We start from the raw sequence: 12,073 nt of genomic DNA on the forward strand, positions 1-12,073 counted from the left end.
AGTAGTTGCTGCATGTTCTAACTTTTTTCAAAATAGTTCCAATTTTGTTATTTAAAGAGGAAGTAACTTTTTACTGTTGTCTGCATGTTAGCTATATGCATGTTGCACTTTTTTTACATTTGTTAACACGTTAACATGTACTGTACAAATGCACCTTGGAAATAAATGGGCTTTTTCATTAAATCTCACATCTGCAGTAGATTTTCTGCAGATTGATTAATGTTAACTTTTTATTTTTCTCAGACTCCAGCTGAAAGAGAACGTACCAAATCTCTCAAACATCTGGAGCACATCACGTTTAATTATTTTGAAATGTAGTGATTGTTATGCAGACAGCAAAAGTCCCACAAATAATAACAGGATAAATTACCAGCTAATCTGTTTTTGTTGTTGATTTGGGGGGAAATGTTGATATGGACATGAGGAAAATTCACTATTTTTTGAGATTGATCATAAAAGTCTTATTGCACTTTCAAGCACAGCTGGGTACTCAGTTTAGCTATCCCAATGAAAGACAGCACATCACCAATGTAGCCCTCCCCTATTATTGCACAGGTGTGCCAGCATTGTACTCAAAACTGAAATCCATTGTAGTAACAATTGTGTCATGTTGGCATTAATGTTGAGCAGATTCCATACATTTTAAGAAAAATCTGTCTTAAAGCCATGCATCAGTACTCACTGAAGCTCAGTTTGGGTTCTGCCAGCCACTGAGCGCCTGACCCCATTACAGCATTGGTCCAAACTGTGTGCGCATGCGTGCAGTAAATGCTGACCTAACCAGTGACACACGTATCCCATAAACAAATATTTTAAAAAGAACAAAATCATAGCCACCTGTTTCACCATCTGCGTTCTGCATATCACCACCACCAGACAAAGATGACAAGCAATGATCTTCAAAACATTTGATCCAGCCTGATTACCATAAAGTAATCTCAATCCTCAAACTTCAGATGACCTAATAGGATGGGCATAGTGGGAGTCCAAAGCTGTAAACCCATGCTACAGTGTTTTGGCCACATATGTTGAGCTTTCTGTTGCATGTTGTTTTTGATCAGTCTCCGTAAGCTGATCAGGAAAAGAGAGATGTACAATCATTAAGTTTTTAAGAATATTTTACTGTATAAAATAATTATTTTCACCTTTTAGGTTCCTCGAGTTATATTTGCTATGACAACTTTACCATGATCAGTTTTCTCTTTTGGAACTAACATGGTATTAGGGTACTATGGCTTCTATGTATAGCTGCCATGTTATATCATGGTGGCCAAGTTTAACGAACTATAAGCATCTCCTTGGAATCAGTATAGGATTCAATTCAAAACAAGCTGGTAATTTGATGAATTGTGAAAATAAAAGAAAACCTAGAAGCAGTGTTGAAGAGAATACCTGGTAAATGTGGTGGTAGGAATCATTTGGAGATCAGGAAGCAAGAGGAAGAACTTCTTCTGGATACAGGAACATCATTTTCACAGTTGTCTCCATTAGGAAGTTGAGAAATCTTTGCACAGGTTGGCACTTAATACTGCAACAAACACTTGCGTTAATTCGAGTTCTCTTTCCTCCTCCAACTTAATAGTGAGGGGGCATTCTTTTAGTCAATTGTGAAATCCATACCAGCAGAAACATTTATTAAAGAAATCAAGCATGAAGAATGTTGGACAGCTTGCCAGGCCAAAGGGAATGCAAGAAAGCATAGCATTTTATCACTTATTTCAACTGCAATATTTTTTATCAAACTGCTGCAAAATCTGTTCCACTTGTAATAAGATAATAGCGAAATATGCTGTTGTTCATGTTCACTGCATCTCGGATGATTTGAATATCTGGGCACCGATGATTTTTTTAAAAAGTTCAACTCCTGCCTATCACAGATCTCATCAATAAATTCTACACAAATCTAATGTGTACGCTAATCATCTGATATCTTCCTTTAAAACACATCCAAGAGATTATGGTTCTATGTAGCTAAACCTATCCATAAATACTTAAGATGAAACTGGAATAATGCGTTCTGACAGAATAGGAGATGTAAAAGAGGATACAGAACTGAACTCTTAACGGTTGAGAATAAAGCTTATACAAACCAGATTCACTCTATGAATGACAATGGGCAAGGGTGTTCACAGAAAATGCTGGATTTTAGGATGTGGCTCTTCATTACCAACTATAAGTAGATCTGTAGGACATTGTGAAGAATGGGACACAAATGACATAAAAAAGCATGAAAATGTGATGGTTAAGATAGTCAAAATGTAATTAACATTTTAAATTAAATAGTTGCTGCTCTCTCCACTCTACAAATAATGGCCTTTTTTATTTCAAACCTCATGTGAAAATACAAATACAGAAGGGAATTTCTAGGCATGAGTCACAAAAGCTGGTGACACGTGCTCCATAAACTTTTGTAACTATGTCTGCTTGAGATGAAGAAGCTGTCGCAACTGAGATTAACATGAACTATAAACAGAATTCCATCAGCACTGACTGGAAAAAGTGCTAAGAGGTTTGGCACAACAGTCTAGTCTCAGTAGAATCAACTGCTTGTTTACTTGGTTTGTATAATTGGCTCTGCCACTATTATGAAGAATATTCACAGCTTTTTGGCTGTAATTTAACTGTTTTGAATAAAGTAGTGGATTTTTAAGGTGCTTTTATTTTTCATATTTCTGAAGAGCAATTTGTGTCCTAGTATTAGAGAGCTTGACGTGTGAACTAGTGACCATGAGGACTACTTAACTACAAATGACTTCCTTTGGGTAATGTTTACAGTACACTGTTACTAAATAATAAAACTACTTAATATTTTTCTATCAGGTAAAGGTTTTAACATAAAGCTTGCACTCTCAGAAGACTGCTTCATTACATAACTAACTCAAGCCTTTCCAGTGGGTTATTAATACTGACCTGCATTCAAAATGTCATCCCTGAGAAAAATGCAGCATTTCAAAGAGGGTGAAAATTAAATGAAGCTTACCCTAGCCTCAAGCAATGAAGCAAAATCTCAAGGATCCAAATTTCAAGGACTTTTGAATTGATGCCTTTGTGTTTCACAGCTGTTCCTTTGTATAACCGTCATGGGACTAGGATCACAAGGAACTTTATCATCTACATCAATAGCCATATTTCCATCTGGATGCTGCTTTCAAAGAATTAACAATTGATTACTTTTGGATAGGAATCTATATTATCCTATGATACACTTTTCATTTAAGGCTTAAAAAGTTTGGAATCCAGTCTCTTTACAAATGCTGTATATTGCTATTTTTTAAATGGTTCCAACATTGTCACTTTTTTTGGACTTTTCAATGTCATAGAGTCGCCATGGGAAAATGTAACATCAACATTTGCCTGCAGTGTCAGTTACGTCTGTCTCAGTGCGAATGTGTTCCAGTATTATATGTCATGTCAGCTGATATATCAATAGCTCATATGTTGTGTAGTGAGAAGTTATGATAACAAAGTATAAAATGGCCCCTGACAATATGCCCCCCTCCTTATAACACAAATCATCAAAGTAACCTGTGCTGCTGCTCCCTATTGTATACATGATGTGGAGATGCTGGCGTTGGACTGGGATAAATACAGTAAGAACCTCACCTGACAAAGGAGCAGTGCTCCGAAAGCTAGTGGTGTTTACTACCAAATAAACCTGTTGGACTTTAACCTGGTGTTGTGAGACTTCTTACTGTTCCTATTGTATATCCAGAGTCCTTCTGACCACTCCCTAACAAAGGGACCACCAGCCCAAAAGGACCCACTTCATTTACTTTCTTGCCCCCCCCGACCCCCGCCGCCACTTGCACACAACCTGACACTGAACACAAAGACAATATTTACCACTCACACCCAGCAAGACCCCACAAAAAGGTAACAAATAGGGAAAAAACGGGAAAGGAGCAAATCCAAACACTCAGCCTGTCCAAATCACACTGAAGTATCTCTGCATCCTCCTCACTGCTCACCGTCCCACTCAACTTTGTATCAACTGCCAATTTTGAGATTATACATTCAGTTCCCTCCTCCAAATCATTAATATATAATGTGAACAGTTGGGGTCCTAGCACAGATTCCTGTGGAATCCCACTCGTCACTGACAGTGTTACAGTGGCAGAAAGGACATTTGATGAGAACTCATCTACTGAGGTGGTGTGGGCTGAGGTTAGAAACAGGAAAGGAGAGATCACCCTGTTGGGAGCTTTCTATAGGCCCCTGAAAAGTTCCAGAGATGTAAAGGAAAGGATTGCAAAGATGATTCTGGATAGGAGTGAAAGTAACAGGGTAGTTGTTATGGGGGACTTTAACTTTACAAATATTGACTGGAAACACTATAGTTCAAGTACTTTAGATGGGTCAGTTTTTGTCCAAAGTGTGCAGGAAAGTTTCCTGATACAGTATGTAGATAGGCAATGAGCGATGAGGCCACATTGGATTTGGTACTGGGTAATGAACCAGGCCAGTGTTAGATTTGCAGGTAGGTGAGCACTTTGGTGATAGTGACCTTAATTCGGTTACGTATACTTTAGCATTGGAAAGGATAGGTATATACCCCAGGGCAAGAGTTATAGCTGGGGAAAGGAAATTATGATGCCATTAGGCGAGGTATAGGATGTGGAAGGAAACTGCAGGGGATGGGCACAATTGAAATGTGGAGCTTGTTCAAGGAACAGCTACTGCGTGTCCTTGATAAGTACGTACCTGTCAGGCAGGGAGGAAGTGGTCGAGGGAACCGTGGTTTACTAAAGAAGCCAAATCTCTTGTGAAGAGGAAGAAGGAGACTTAGGTCAAGATAAGACATGAAGGCTCGGTTAGGGCACTTGAGAGTTACAAGTTAGCCAGGAAGGACCGAAAGAGAGAGCTAAGAAGAGCCAAGAGGGGACATGAGAAGTCTTTGGCAGGTAGGATCAAGGAAAACCCTAAAGCTTTCTATAGGTATGTCAGGAATAAAAGAATGACTAGGGTAAGATTAGGACCAGTCAAGGATAATAGTGGGAAGTTGTGCGTGGAGTCAGAAGAGATAGGAGAGGCACTAAATGAATATTTTTCGTCGGTATTCACACAGGGAAAAGACAGCGTTGTTGAGGAAAATACTGAGATACATGCTATTAGACTAGATGGGATTGAGGTTCATAAAGAGGTGTTAGCAATTCTGGAAAGTGTGAAAATAGGTAAGTCCCCTGGGCCGGATGGGATTTATCCTATGGTTCTCTGGGAAGCTAGGGAGGAGATTGCAGAGCCTTTGGCTTTGATCTTCATGTCGTCATTGTCTACAGGAATAGTGCCAGAAGACTGGAGGATAGCAAATGTTGTCCCCTTGTTCAAGAAGAGGAGTAGAGACAACCCTGGTAATTAGAGACCAGTGAGCCTTCTGTTGTGGGCAAAGTTTTGGAAAGGATTATAAGAGATAGGATTTATAATCATCTAGAAAGGAATAATTTGATTAGGGATAGTCAACACGGTTTTGTGAAGGGCAGGTCGTGCCTCACAAACCTTATTGAGTTCTTTGAGATGGTGACCAAAGAGGTGGATGAGGATAAAGCAGTTGATGTGGTGCTTATGGATTTCAGTAAAGCATTTGATAAGGTTCCCCACATTAGGCTATTGCAGAAAATACGGAGGCATGGGATTGAGGGTGATTTAGCGGTTTGGATCAGAAATTGGCTAGCTGCAAGAAGACAGGGTGGTGGTTGATAGGAAATGTTCATCATGGAGTTCAGTTACAAGTGGTGTACCACAAGCATCTGTTTTGGGGCCACTGCTGTTTGTCATTTTTATAAATGACCTGGATGAGGGCGTAGAAGGATGGGTTAGTAAATTTGCGGATGGCACTAAAGTCGGTGGAGTTGTGGACAGTGCGGGAGGATGTTGCAGGTTACAGAGGGACATGGATAAGCTGCAGAGCTGGGCTGAGAGGTGGCAAATGGAGTTTGATGCAGAGAAGTGTGAGATGGTTCACTTTGGAAGGAATAACAGGAATAGAGAGTACTGGGCTAATGGTAAGATACTTGGTAGTGTGGATGAGCAGAGAGATCTCGGTGTCCATGTGCATGGATCCCTGAAAGTTGGCACCCAGGTTGATAGAGTTGTTGAGGGGGCGTATGGAGTGTTGGCTTTTATTGGTAGAGGGATTGAGTTTCAGAGCCGTGAGGTCATGTTGCAGTTGTACAAAACTCTAGTATACCCTGATTTCTCTTGATCCTAAAAATATTTTATAAAACTCTGGTGTGGCCGCACTTGGAGTATTGCATACAGTTCTGGTTGCTGTGTTATAGGAAGGATGTGGAAGCATTGGAGGAGGTGCAGAAGAGATTTGCCAGGATGTTGCCTGGTATGGTGGGAAGGTCTTATGAGGAAAGGCTGAGGGACTTGAGGCTGTTTTTGTTAGAGAGAAGAAGGTTAAGAGGTGACTTAATAGAGGCAACAAGATGATCAGAGGATTAGATAGGGTGGACAGTGAGAGCCTTTTTCCTCGGATGGAGATGGCTAGCACAAGGGGACATAGCTTTAAATTGAGGGGTGATAGATACAGGACAGATGTCAGAGTAGGTTCTTTACACAGAGAGTATTAAGGGCATGGAATGCCCTGCCTGCAACAGTAGTGGACTCACCAACATTAAGGACATTTAAATGGTCATTGAATAAACATATGGATGATATTGGAATAGTGTAGGTTAAAGGGGCTTTAGATTGGTTTCACAGGTCAGCACAATATCAAGGGCCGAAGGGCCTGTACTGCGCTGTAATGTTCTATGTTAAAACATTAGACAAAATATGCCACTACCTGGGAAACAAACAGCCTCATGGACAGGGAAGAACCTTTCCATAATCCCTACAAACAAGAAGGACCCGAAAGAACCCCCCCTCCCCTATAAACAAGAAGGATCCAGTACATCCCCCAGAACCCAACACAATCAACTCTGAGGGTGCCAAAATAATGCCCCTCAAGGACCCCCCTTCCCCCCCTCAATAACACCATTGCAGACTACTAAAAAGACCCCCCACCCAGAAATAATACACTTCTACCCAAGACCGACAACATCACCAAGGCCTTCCCTCATTCCAGCCCTTGGTCTGACCCACCCTTGTCTCTCCCACTGAAACTCCCCAAATCTATAAGAAAAACGAGGAAGCTGCATTCGTCTCTCTCATGCCTCTTTCCACAACATACACAAGAACATTGGGCTCTCAGACTTGGAGATTTATCCACTACCAACACTCCCCAAAAGAAACCAAGAGCCCACCATAGCACAAAATACCACAAGGGTGAAAGAGGTATCCCTCCCACAAAAACACCAGGGATAGAACACAAGAAATTGATCCAACACACCACATTGCCTCCCAGTCAGGGATGGGAGGGGGTGAACCCCAAACCCACAGGGAGCCAATGATCTGCAACAGCCTAGTGCCACTCAAGGATAGGAGGGGGCCGGGATCTAAGCACATATACAGGACAGGTACAGGGAGGGAACTTCCTTTGCCCAAGAAGTAGCAAGGAACAGACAACACTCACCCACCCTGAACCTACTGGAGGAGACAGGATCCAAAAAAAGGGTTGAGAAAACTATACAAAAAGCACAGAACGGCAAAATCAACTCTCCCTTCTTTTGATAAAGCACAAGGAAGCAGCAAAACTGGTCGGGATGCAAGTCAAGAGGGCAAGACTAAACCTCAGTTATGGTTCTACCAGAGAGAGATGGCCCTGGATGTGGAACTAACAGGAGTTAAATGAATCCCAGCCAGACCTGGATTTAACCTTCAGGAGCTTCAGAGTGAGTGAAATTTTTTAAATAAAACACACACAAAAGATCCTCAGACATTGTCTTAGATGTGGTCCAGGGATTGCTATAGTTTCACCTTAGTTAAAAGGGATAATCGGACACGTATGGGAACCTATTAGAACAGGTGAACTAATCCATGTGGAGAAGTATAAACCCCAAGAAAACAAAAATATAAATGTGTAACTCTGCATGTAATTTTTGCACTGATAACCCATAAACCATCGAACAAATGGAAACGTCCCTACACCAACTAGTGCCCCACACCAATTCAATACATACTATCCGAATCCACACTACAACATCCTTCTCACAACAACATAAAACACCGACAAAGAATAAAAAGTCACTCCATCCCACCAGCTCACCCTAACAGGCACATATGGGAGACAAAAGCGCCAAGATAGGAGAGGACAACAAACCACCCTTCAACCAACAACCTACCCACCAACATCCTGATTGGGAAACCCCGAAGACCTTTTTCCCACCGCCTGACCTTTTGCCCCACCCCTCCAATCCCAGTAGCCCACCCACTAACAAAACCTTTCCCCCTCCCAAACAACACCCTCCCCAAAAAAAATCTGACTCAGCAACAGATACAAAACCTCTCCAGCCAGGAAACACCCAAAAAACAACTCTCCAACACATACAGCACTTGGACATCCATCCCAGCCCCCAGAAACATGTAAACGCCTATCCAGCAGCCCCCTCTTTCCAACACACACCAACTAAACAACCACCTCCCCCAACCACATAAAAGGTGACAGAAGCAGACCACCACTGTGTTTTCCTTTGTTCTTTTTCCCTCCCCCACCCCCACCTACTCCTCTTCTGCCACACACCTGTACCCCCCACTCACCACTGCACACAAGAAAAAAGTAACACAATATATAATATATAAGAAAAAGGCCCAGGAGGCAAAAAGACAAGCTACAAGATAAAGGCAAGGCATCACAGGAACAACAAGGGTTGGACATGAGCTGAAAGAAAAATGGCACAGAACAAAAAAAAGGGGACATGTCCTCTCTCTGTCCAACCCCAAAAAAGAAATCTTATTTCATCCTCTTGCTTCAGGTGTGATGCTTGACCTGAATACTTCCCTCGGTCTTTATTCATCATGTCTAATAGCGCATGTGATCAACTAACATGAGCTATTGATATAGCACGTGATCAACTAGGGACTCTATGAAACATATAAAATGAAGATCTTTCACTTCCAAAACCAGTACAGTATCAGTAAAAAAGCCCCATAACATTTGCGAAAAGTTTGACTTGTGCTGTTAATATAAACCCACAAGCACGTCTAATATTATGAAACTGTGCTAAACTTCAGCCACTGCTTGAGCAGTAATCTGGTGGAATGGACTATCCAATGTTGTGGCAATCAATGGAATGGAACTCATTCGTACAATGTGCTGGTAATCCACTGTTCAAGCAGTGTAGGTGAAAACCTACCCCTGCATATCCTCTGACCTACAAAAATCTCCCATTGTTACAATTTTTTAAAACATAGCTTCAGTTCAAAAGGATTATGCAAACTCAGGTTAATGTCAGAATCAGTGTTGTCAGCTAATGAGCATAAAAGCCAATTTCCTCTTTATAAGCACTCAAACTGGTCAAATTGGTATTGTTGTAACAATATTTTCAAATTTGTTAACAGACTGAAAATAATTTCTGCTGCTGAAAAGTTTAGTTTTGATTATAATTGATTGCCCAGGACTGGCATGTGGGGAGAGAAGGTTCTCCTGGTGCCAGTACAGCATTATACTTTGACATGTGGTGACAGGGGGGCACCCAAATTAAACTGTGAGAACATGATCAGAGGACAGGACAAGAGCTAAAAATACAATAATGCATAACATGCAACCATTCCTTCTATTCAACCTAGCCAGTGGGTATTATCTAACTATTGAAACATTCATTGAAAAGCAGAATACTGTGTGGATGCTGGAAATCAGAAATAACATCAGAAAATGCTGGGAAAAAAGCAGCAGGTTAGACAGCGTCTGAGTAGAGAGAGAAATAGGTAACATTTCTGCCTGTGATCTTTCATCAGAACTGAGAAAAGTTAGAGACGTAATAGGTTTTCAGCAAGGGATGGGTGGGATAAGGACAAGAGGTCTGTGATACGGTGAAAGGCAGGAAACAACTGAATAACAACAAGTTGATCCTCCAGCGCCAAAGGGAATGGAGAGGGAACAAGAAAAGAAATAGAAGATATGCCAAGGGCAGGTGTGCGAAGTGGTTGAATGTTAAAGTTTATTTATTGCTCACAAGTAAGGCTTACATTAATACCACAATGAAGTTACTGTGAAATTCCCCTAGTCGCCACAGTCCGGCACTTGTTCGGGTCAATGCACCTAACTGGCACGTCTTTCAGAATGTGGGAGGAAACTGGAGCACCCGGAGGAAACCCACGCAGACACGGGGAGAACATGCAAACAGTGACCCAAGCCAGGAATCGAACCTGGATCTCTGGCGCTGTGAGGCAGCAGTGCTGACTATTGTGCTACTGTGTCACCAACTCCTCCCCCCCCCCCCACCACCAAACCCCGGTGGCACGGTGGTTAGCACTGCTGCCTCAGAGTGCCAGGGACTTGGGTTCAATTCCCATCTTGAGTCACTGTCTATGTGGAGTTTGCATATTCTTCCCATGTCTGTGTGGGTTTCCTCTGAGTGCTCCGGTTTCCTCCAACAGTCCAAAGATGTGTGGGTTAGGTGGATCGACCATGCTAAATTGCCCCTTAGTGTCAGGGGACTAGCTAGGATATGTGCATGGCGTTACGGCGATAGGGTCAGGGTGGGATTGTACAGATTCAATGGGTCGAATGGCCTCCTCTTGCAGTGTAGTGATTCTGTGGAAAGGTTTCGTTTGATGTTTATTGCAATTGAAGGAAAAGCAGCACAAGTTGGTGGGAGAAATATTCAGAGTTTTATACCCAAAAAGTACAGCCAACCAGATATTAATCATCAGAAATAAATCACAGGCAGTTGTATGCAGACCCCTTTGTAAAGCTCTGACGTGAAAGAATTTGCTTCTCAAAAGAAGCAACTAGGGAATCCCAGTGATCTGTTGCATGAAAGTCTGCAATGATGTTCAGCTGAAGCGGGTTGATGGGTTTTTGATAAGAGAGGGGATTAAGGGTTATGGGGAGAGGGCGGGAAAGTGGAACTGAGCCACGACAGATCAGCCATGATCTTATTGAATGGCGGGGCAGGCTCGAAGGGCCAGATGGCCTACTCCTGCTCCTATTTCTTAACACTACTCAATGATATTTACAGCTCAGACCCTTCCCCAGCCAGCCACTGGACTCTCAGCAACATCAACCAGTGAGCTGTAAAAGCATTCTTCAGAGATAAAGATCATATCTGCAACTGACTACAAGGTGTTTAGGTGTATGTCTATGACATGGCTGATGATTACATTCAAATTCCTTCAAACAGAAATTGTGGATTGTTATAACTGCAGAAGGAGCTACAGGGTTTGGTTTGAAAGAATCATTGGATGTTTCAAGCTTGCTTGTGCTTGCCTAGGTAAGTTGTATCGGGTTCTCTGGTAAGCATCAGATAGGGTCCGTAATTCTCCAGCCTCACCCGCAGCTGGGATTCTCCAGTCCTGCTGCGGTAAATGGAGATTTGGCTGACTGTCAAATTCTCCGTGCTGGCTGGCAGCAGTGTCAGGGTGGACAATATTGTAGAATTTGTCTCAGGGTGACCAGAATTATAACTATTGCTTGGCCCATCCTGAAAGATGCTGCCCAAGAGAAAATGGTCTCAGGTGGTAAGTTGAAAGTCGCTGGGGCAAATGGAGACAGGTTGATGATGAAGCAGGGTAAAATTGTGAATGGGCTAAGTTTCACCATTGCCCTTCAAGGGCTAAAATAAAACACCCCAGGTTGTCCTTATCATCCTCCTTATCCGGTTCTTTCAGCTCATCCTCATTGTCATCATTATCAGCTTCTTCCAATTCTATGGTGGATCTGTTGGAAAGGATGAATGTGAATTTTACCCCTCAATGGAGACATGAGAAGAGGATGAAAGGCTGTATATGTGTAATACCCCAGAGAGCGAACGTGTGATAGTGTCGCTGTTTAGTTACTAACCTGTCACTCTCCTTGCCAGCTGCTACAGCTGCTGAGCTACTTGGCTCTGTCCTCAAAGAGGCTGATGGTTTCAGGGTAGATCTGTCCTCTGGTGGCTGACCTTTGACAGGCATTTATGACCAATTTCTCCTCAGGGGTAATCATTGAGATAAGACTGGCAGGTGAGTGCATGCCAAGTGGTAGGGGAATGAT

The sequence above is a fragment of the Carcharhinus amblyrhynchos genome, chromosome 20 (assembly GCF_965287045.1).
Source record: "Carcharhinus amblyrhynchos chromosome 20, sCarAmb.v2.hapA, whole genome shotgun sequence".
Classification (NCBI taxonomy): domain Eukaryota; kingdom Metazoa; phylum Chordata; class Chondrichthyes; order Carcharhiniformes; family Carcharhinidae; genus Carcharhinus; species Carcharhinus amblyrhynchos.